Below are 8,654 nucleotides of genomic sequence, written 5' to 3' on the forward strand. Positions count from 1 at the left end.
AGTGGGAGCAGGTAGGGAACCTAACGGGCGTTCTTTTGTTCCGCGCGACGCCACGGACGGCTTGGCTTGGGTGAAAGTGAAGTCTTTATGGGACACCCGTTAGCTTGCTCAACGCGCACGCGCGGGACGAGTGCGTCAAGCCAGGAGGGCTTAGACCAGCAGATGGGCGAGGGGCGCAGCGGTAAGGGGCCTGGCACGCGCGGAATATGGCAAGCCTGGTCTAGAGAGATGAGCGTACATAGAAACACACACGTCTGTATCATTTTGCTGTAACTGTTTAAAAGTTAGTCGTGGCGTAGCACTCTACAAGAGTAAACAGCATAATATGTAAAGCACAACGATTATTACATAAGTATAATAAACCTAATTAACCATTAACAAAATTATTGAAAACAATTTCAATTGTTAAACCAATTGAATAAATATCTACAATGGGAAGATTACACGATGAGAATTAATTTGGATTAGGTTAACCCGAAAAGTTTATTTATTATTTAGTTATTATTATTATATTATTTATTTTAGTTATTATTTTATTATTATTATTTTAGTTATTATATTATATTATTTAGTTATTATATATATACTAACTAATATATTATTATTTATGCGATTAGAATGAGTTGTGGTTAGGTCGCGGTGGGGACGGAGAGGGCCGGCCCGACAATGCATACGAGAATTCAGGAGTAATCTTTAAAAATTGAAAGATGATTATTATTATATATTTATTATTATTATTATTATTATTATTTGATGATTTAATTTGATTGATGATCCATTTTTACAATTAATTGAAGATATTCTACATATAATAGAAAGTCGGTAAGTCAGTAAGTTTAGTAAGTTTAGAGAGCGACATTGAAATGATAAAAAAAATTCTTTTCGAGTCGGCAAAAATCCTTCTGGCAATCGTCATTTTAGTAAAAAAAGAACCTATTTTCAAAATTTGAAAAATTGAAGCACACATCGTGTGATTTGAAACAGTACACTGATTACATTTCCGTGAATAAAGAACGAAAAGTTTAGGAAAGGCTAATCATGAAACAGATTGTCGAAATATTCAAATTAAAGTAAGTCAACCGTTGTTTGATTCAAAATTAGCTAAATTTATTGCAAGCTCTATGATCCCCTTAAGAGTGGTTGAAGATCCATTTTTTAAAAAATTCCTCCCAAGTAGCCACGTACCTCCCTAAAACGTACGTTTCAGGTCCAGTTCACGTCCAAACGTCCTGCGTCCATTCAGTACTTCCCAAGGATGTATCTAGGAATTAAATTTTGGACCCTTTATGAATGGCAGTTTCTTAGGTTTTACCAAAGGTCCCTAGGCCGGGTGCGCCGGACCAAAACTAGTAACTTCAACAGCGCCACTCGAGGTGAACTACGAAGACAGAGAGCAGATTTGTTTCTCGCAGGAAAGACACTGACAGAGGATATGAAACAGCTTGATTTTTTCGATCTCGAACACCCCGCAGCAGTGCTTCGATTGAGCCAACCTTTTTGATACGATGGATGGCCGCTAGAGGCGCTGCGCGGAAAAACAGTAACGTATCTACTATTGGGTAGATGAAATGGGGTTCCTTGAGCACCCCACAGAATTTTAAAAAATTTATATGATTTGATTCTGAAAAATGAATGTATAACAAGTGTATTTGTGTATATTTTGTAACTCGTAGGACACGTCCTGGAGTCTTTTTGTCCGGTAAGATTATTTCGATACATTCCCGCCAATATAACTGCCTCAGGGCTCTGGCCGCTCTGCTACCCAATAGTAGATACGTTACTGTTTTTCCGCGCAGCGCCTCTAGCGGCCATCCATCGTATCAAAAAGGTTGGCTCAATCGAAGCACTGCTGCGGGGTGTTCGAGGTACCCCATCTGACGCCATCTCATCAACTACTGAAGCTGAAATCGCCGCCATTGCGCGATCAAAAAATGAAGGTACTATTCAGTACTATTTACACGGCGCGCAGAATATCGACAAAGTAGACGATGAATCCTGGAAATCCAAGATGAGGAGTGTTCTCGTCTGTAACGAGTTGTGACCATACGCAAGCGGCGAAGAAGTCAAAACGAAGGAAAACCGTATTGTGTGGGACAGAAAAGACCATTTTACCCACTCCCCTAAGATTGGAGAAGAAAACCAACATTGGTATGTAGATACAAAAAAGAATCGCTCTACATATTGAACATTAATTTATTACATTCATAGCTGTACATCTCATCCTATTACTGTAATTAGTATATCTTTTATCATAAAAACATATTTTATTTGCAGTCACTGCCAACAGCGAGGAATTGCCGCCCTCCCCGAAGAGATGCAGAGTATATGAAACACCGCAGCAGGAAGAGGAGCGAAGAAGTTGCAGCAAGATTGGTGCGTAGATACAAAAAAGAATCGCTCTACATATTGAACATTAATTTATTACATTCATAGCTGTACATCTCATCCCTTACTGTAATCAGTATATCTTTTTCCTTAAAAATATATTTTATTTCTAGTTACTGCTACCAGTCAGGAATTGACGCCCTTCTACCCCACAACAAACAGAGTGCATGAAAGAAGACAGCAAACGGAAGAGGAGCCAAGAAGATCCTGCCCGATTGGTATGTAAATACAAAAGCAAGCGTCTTACGATATAGAACATCAAATGTTACATTCATATAGCTGTACATCTCGTCCTCTTACTGTAAATAGTATTTCTTTTATCATAAAAACATATTTTATTTGCAGTCACTGCCAACAGCGAGGAATTGCCGCCCTCCCCGAAGAGATGCAGAGTATATGAAACACCGCAGCAGGAAGAGGAGCGAAGAAGTTGCAGCAAGATTGGTACGTAGATACAAAAAAGAATCGCTCTACATATTGAACATTAATTTATTACATTCATAGCTGTACATCTCATCCTATTACTGTAATTAGTATATCTTTTATCATAAAAACATATTTCATTTCTAGTTACTGCCTCCAGCGGGGATTTGCTGACTCTAAACAGACCCAGAGAGTTTGAAAGAAGACAGCAGGAAGCGGAGCCAAGAAGTTGCAGCAGTCGGAAATAAGAAGCAAATGTACTTAAAATCTTGTTATGTTCGTAAATGTCCGTATAATCTTGTAAAATCTCGTTTGTTACATATACCAAATGCGAAAAAAATCCTAAAATAAATGAAATTTTAAATAAATGTTGTTCCTTCTTTAAACGTTCACAAAATGTCTGAATTTCCGGAGAACGGTACTTTCGAACAGTCTAAAAACCTCTTCTAGGAATTTCCGGAGAACGGTACTTTCGAACAGTCTAAAAACCGTCTAGGTATGTCGCCACCGTACGTTCTCAGGATAGTCTACTACGTAACATGACCATTCAGAGGCTGTGAACTAGGATGTTTCTAGCCCCTTACTAGGATATTCTGGACGTTTTCCGATCGTCCCGAACGTCCGAAGCAGACCTCCCTCGGACGTACATAGGATAGTCCTGTGCTCATTGGGCTGGATCTTTTTAATATTTCCAATCTTGGGTTACGAATAACGAATAGACTCTCTCTTACTAGACAATTTGATAACCTGTATGACGAGTTTAATAGTATAATTCGGAAAAAAATAACAGAAGTTGATTTTGTGTGTACCACGGCAGATATATGGTCTACAAAAAAAGGAGTTTCTTAGGTGTAACATGCCACTGAATCAACAGTTCTTTGGAGAGGGAGTCGGTTACTCTGACTTGCCGTAGATTTCACAGTCCCCATACTTATACTCGGATCCCTGAATTGATAAATGAAATAAACCATGATTTCAACATTAACAGTAGAAAGATTACAGCGACAGTAACAGATAATGGCAGTAACTTTTTGAAAGCCTTCAGAGAATATGGAGTAGAGAGCATAGAAATAGCCGATATAGAAGAAGAATTTGTTAGTGTTGTTAGGGAGGACATACCTAAGAAGAGTCAACACATGTATCAGCAGTGATGATGAAGCTATTTTGGTGACTACAAATAATGAAAATATCAATCAGTTCCCTCCAAATTACACTGTCCAACACCAAATTTGATTTCAATATACTGTTGGGTCCTTCTTATAGAGTTTTTTGCGCTGATTCCGAATCTGGTTTTAATTTTTTTCCTATACGTCCAGTTTTTGAAAATCATGGCTTTGAAAAAAAAACATATTTTTCAACTTTAAACAAATATTGTGATGTTATTATAAAAGATATTGAATTGTTGTTTACAGCAAACGATTCTGTAGACTTTCCTGAATACAGTGACATCCAATATTAATACATTATGATTGTTTAAACATGTTTAAACAATGATTAAAGACGGAGATGCACCACTTTTGCACCAATTTTTGCGGATATTTTCGAATTTATCTCAAAAAATAAGGGTCCAGCGAAAAATTGAACTATACCACGCGAAAGAGCAGACTTTTATCTTGAGAAACCCCCCTGTGAAGTTTGCATGGTCGACGTTTTTACCGAACCAGAAAGCAAAATATCTTCGCCCGACATGTGTTGACGCCAGTGGTGCTCTCCCACTAGCGCGGTCGTTCGTCGGGATACGGCGCGGCGCGCTGCGGTGAAACGGCGCGTGGCTATAAGCGCGCAATTATGTCAGCTTACTTAAATGTAATATTTTATTAAATGTTATATTATTGTTATTTATTATTTATTAGTATATTTATTCTGTATAAATTATTTTATGTATTTTTTAATGTTAGTCTCTCGTTTATAGTATATTTAATACAAAAAATACCTTTTGTAACAAAAAAATAATTTATTCACACACTACACTATTACACTATTTACAATGCTAATATATATGTGTACACTATTCAGATATAATACATTATATCGATTTAATATGGAGCAAACTATTTTAATTATGTATTTAAGTCAATAAAAATAGTCCCGTTTATACTGTGTTTGGACTTATTTTACTCGGAAGAATCTCGAGTGTTCATTGGCACTATAATTACAATACATAGATAAGACGACAATTACTGAAAATAAAATTTTTCAGTCACCGCATTGCAGACTTTCCTTACATTGTATGTATTCCGTTGTCCGTAGACCGTCATTTATTTCAAAATATCGTGTTGGTTCTTAAGAAAACTGATGCCAGAGTTCAGTTTCGGCTTTGTGTTTGTTGAAATCAGTCGTGTCAAGCATTTCAAATCTGCATTGCTACGTATAAAACCTCATAAAAAACATTTATAGTTATTTATAGTATTTTAGTTGTTGTGTATATAATATATGTATTTTAGTAGTGTAGTAAATAGATTTATTTTGTTTGCCTTTCGGCCTTAAAATGGGGGGTACATGTGTGTTTGTGTCAGTGTATGTTTATTTGAATATTTTCTAACTTATTCTTCCTTTTTTCTAAAACTCTCCTCATCCACTCTGTGCCCTCTTTGTCTCCTTTCAGAATTCCTCGCACTCCTATGTCTACTCTTTTCAGCTCCTTACATTCTCTTACCATGTGGATTAGGGTCTCTGGCTTCTCTTTACATAGTCTGCAGACTCTATCCTTCTCCTTAGTCCAGTACTTGTTGTTCTGTTCCTCATTCCCACATCTGAATCTGGCAATCATTCTTTGGTCTCTGCCCTCGTATGCTTTGCATAGGTATCCAGCCATCTGAGCCTCCCTGATTTCTCTATACTGTTTGTTGTATCTGCTTTCTGTTATTTTGTCATATTGCCATTGTAACTGCTCCGCTCTATCGGTTTGTATCAGAAATTCTTCGTACTTTTTACCTTCTCTTCTTTCCGCTTCCATTGTTTCCATGTCTATTCCTTTGTTGAAATAATATGAGTCTCTTGTTTTTTCCCATTTTGACTTCCTCTTTTCTTGTTTCCTGTCTATCTCTTTCCAACTTTCTCTTATAATTGCGTTGCTACTCTGACTTTTGGTTTTCTCCTCGTATCTTAATGCTCTTCTTCCTGCTTCTATTCTTATTTTGTCCGTTTTTGTTTCTTCTAGTATTAGATATGCAGGTGTGTTAAAATCTAGTCCTAAGGTCCAGCGTATATACTTCTCCTGTATTTTTTCCATTTTCTCAGCCTCCATCCATCCCCATATCTCTGAAGCGTACAGTAAAATACTTTTAACTAAACTGTTAAACATCTTCATTCGCCTCTCATAGTTGTTTCTAAACTTTCTTTGACCTATTCCCCATACTTGTGCCATAGCTATTCTTGCTTTTTTCGTTGTTTCTCTTACATGTGCTTCGCTGCTTCCGTTTTTCTGGAAATGGTATCCTAGATATTTAAACTCCTTCACTTCCTCTAGTTTTTGTCCTTGGTATTCCCATTCCTCTTTTTTCTTCTTCCCCCTCCCTTTATGGAATATCATAATTTTGGTTTTATCCGTATTCAGCTGTAGTTCTTTGTCATCGAAGTATTTTGCGACTCTTTTTATCATATCTTTCAGATCTTGAGGGTCTTTCGCTAGTAACGCCATATCGTCAGCATACGCTAACGTTCAAATTTTTTCTCTCCGTATTACAATACCTCCCGCTTGGTTTTTTCTCATTGTCTCTTCTAGGTCCGCTATGTACAAGTTAAATAGAGTCGGACTCAGTGGGCAACCTTGTCTTACACCCTTTGTTGTCCAGAATTTTGATGTCGTTTGTCCGTTGATTCTTACTATGTTCCTTGTTTCCTCATAGATTTCTCCGATTCTTATCCTTAGCCGTCTACTGATGTCTTGTTTTTCCATAGTTTTCTTTAATTTTTCTCTATTTATTTTATCGAAGGCTGCACTCAAATCTATAAAGCATGTATACAATTTCCCTCCTTTGGTCTGTATCTCCCTGTTTACTATGTAATTTAGAATAAAAATGTTGTCTATTGTTGATCTACCGCTTCTAAAACCTGCTTGGGTGTCAGGGATTATATTCTTCATTTCCAATTCGTCCTTTAGTCGTTTCTCTAAGACCATTGCGTATATCTTGTAAGCAGTGTTGAGAATTGTTATTCCTCGATAATTACTTATTTTCTCTCTGTCACCCTTCTTAAAAATGGGTGAAATCACCCCTTCTTTCCATCTCTCTGGAAACCCTTTACCTTTCCATACCTCATTGAAAATTTCTGTTAGCCTTCTTATTATTTTTGCATTTCCGAAAATCCAGGCTTCGTTTTCAATTCTATCCTCTCCGGCTGCCTTTTTCTTTTTCAATTTCTTTATTTGATCCCTTACTTCTAGTTCTGTTATTTCCTCCTCTCTGCTAGTCTCGATTTCTTCTTCCTCCTTTTCTTTTCTGTTGTAGTCATCTTTCCCTTCTAATAACTCTTTAAAGTATTCTTTCCATTCCTCCATTCCTATTTTTTCTGTGATTCCTATTCTCTTTCTTCTTTCTTTGTTTATGAAATCCCAGATTTGATTCTCGTCTTTGATCTGGCTTATCTCTTTCTCCATGTTCTCCTGTAGTTCTCTTTTTCTTTCTTCGCATACTTTCTTGAATTCCCTTTTCTTTTCCTGGTAATTTTCTTTTTCACCATTTCCTTTCTTCCATTTTCTCAGGGCTTTTCTCGCCTCCCTTTTCTTATTTGTACATTCCGCGTTCCACCATTTAAAGCTTCCTATTCTCCATTTCTTTATCTGGATTACTTTTCTCTGCACTGCTTTATTTATACTATCTGTTAATTCTTCGACCATGTCGTCAATGTGTGACTTGTTAAAGTTTCTTTTTTCTAGTTCCTTTTGGAACACCCGTATGCTATCTTCTGTCCAGACACTCTTTATTCTATTGCTTTTTTCGCTTTGCTCTTTTTGTCTTTCCATTTTCTTGTACAGTTCTACTATAACGGGCATATGGTCTGACTCGATTCTTTCTTCTACTGTTAGTTTCTTGATATTTTCAGTCGTCTCTGCGTTCGCTATTACATAGTCTATCACCGTGCTTCCTCTTGGGCCGACATACGTGAATTCTCCTGCCTCATCTCCTTCCGTGTTACCATTTAGTATGTTCCACCCTCTCTCCTCCGTTAATTCCAATAATAGTTTGCCTTCCGAATTTATCTTTTTGTCTTTAGAATTCCTTGTCTTGTTTTTTTCTCCGAATTGGTAGATATTACCTTCCCGGCCTGTTCTCGCATTGAAATCCCCTCCCACTATCAATTTTCCTTCCTCTATTTCCCTTATCCCCCGTTGTATTTCTTCCTTTGTGCTTCCCATATCTTTGCTATATACTGTTATTATTCTCCATCTTTCGTCTTCTATCCTTATTCTTCTCTCTTCTCCAAAGTTTAATTCTTTTCCTGTTTCCTCTTCTTGTATGCTTTTCCTTAGGCCGGTAATAATTCCTCCGCTCGCTCTACCTTTCTTGTTTTCTCTGGTTGCATATTTACAATTCCAATTAAATTCGTGTGGTAAGATTCCTTTTATTTTTTCCCATTGTTTTTCTTCTATCCATGTCTCTATTAGTCCAATAAAATCCCATTGCTTAACAAAATCCCAAAAATTCTTATCTTTATTTGTTAGACCAGCTATATTCCAGAATCCTATTTTAACTGTACTATACTCGTATTTGGCTTTTGTTTTCTCCTTATTTACATCATTTGATCTGATTTCCTTAGCCACTTCACCTTGGTTGTAAATTGTCATGTGCATTCCGGGTGTGGACGTGTTCATGTTTGTCTGCCCTGGCTCGATGTTCTCCCGTTGT

General features: G+C 37.1%; 1 long non-coding RNA gene across 2 annotated transcripts; it reads left to right on the plus strand.

Moving 5' to 3' along the window:
- The first annotated feature begins 1,912 nt into the window (after positions 1-1,912).
- Positions 1,913-3,165, plus strand: LOC143217520 (uncharacterized). 2 transcript variants are annotated; one of them, XR_013010833.1, is made up of 5 exons: positions 1,920-2,148; positions 2,275-2,373; positions 2,499-2,603; positions 2,731-2,829; positions 2,956-3,165. It is a non-coding gene; the product is annotated as an uncharacterized LOC143217520 (long non-coding RNA). The 2 variants fall into 2 exon arrangements; XR_013010834.1 differs by lacking the exon at positions 2,499-2,603 and having other exon boundaries at positions 1,913-2,148.
- The last annotated feature ends 5,489 nt before the right edge of the window (positions 3,166-8,654 follow it).

Source organism: Lasioglossum baleicum, chromosome 17, assembly GCF_051020765.1.
Source record: "Lasioglossum baleicum chromosome 17, iyLasBale1, whole genome shotgun sequence".
NCBI lineage: Eukaryota > Metazoa > Arthropoda > Insecta > Hymenoptera > Halictidae > Lasioglossum > Lasioglossum baleicum.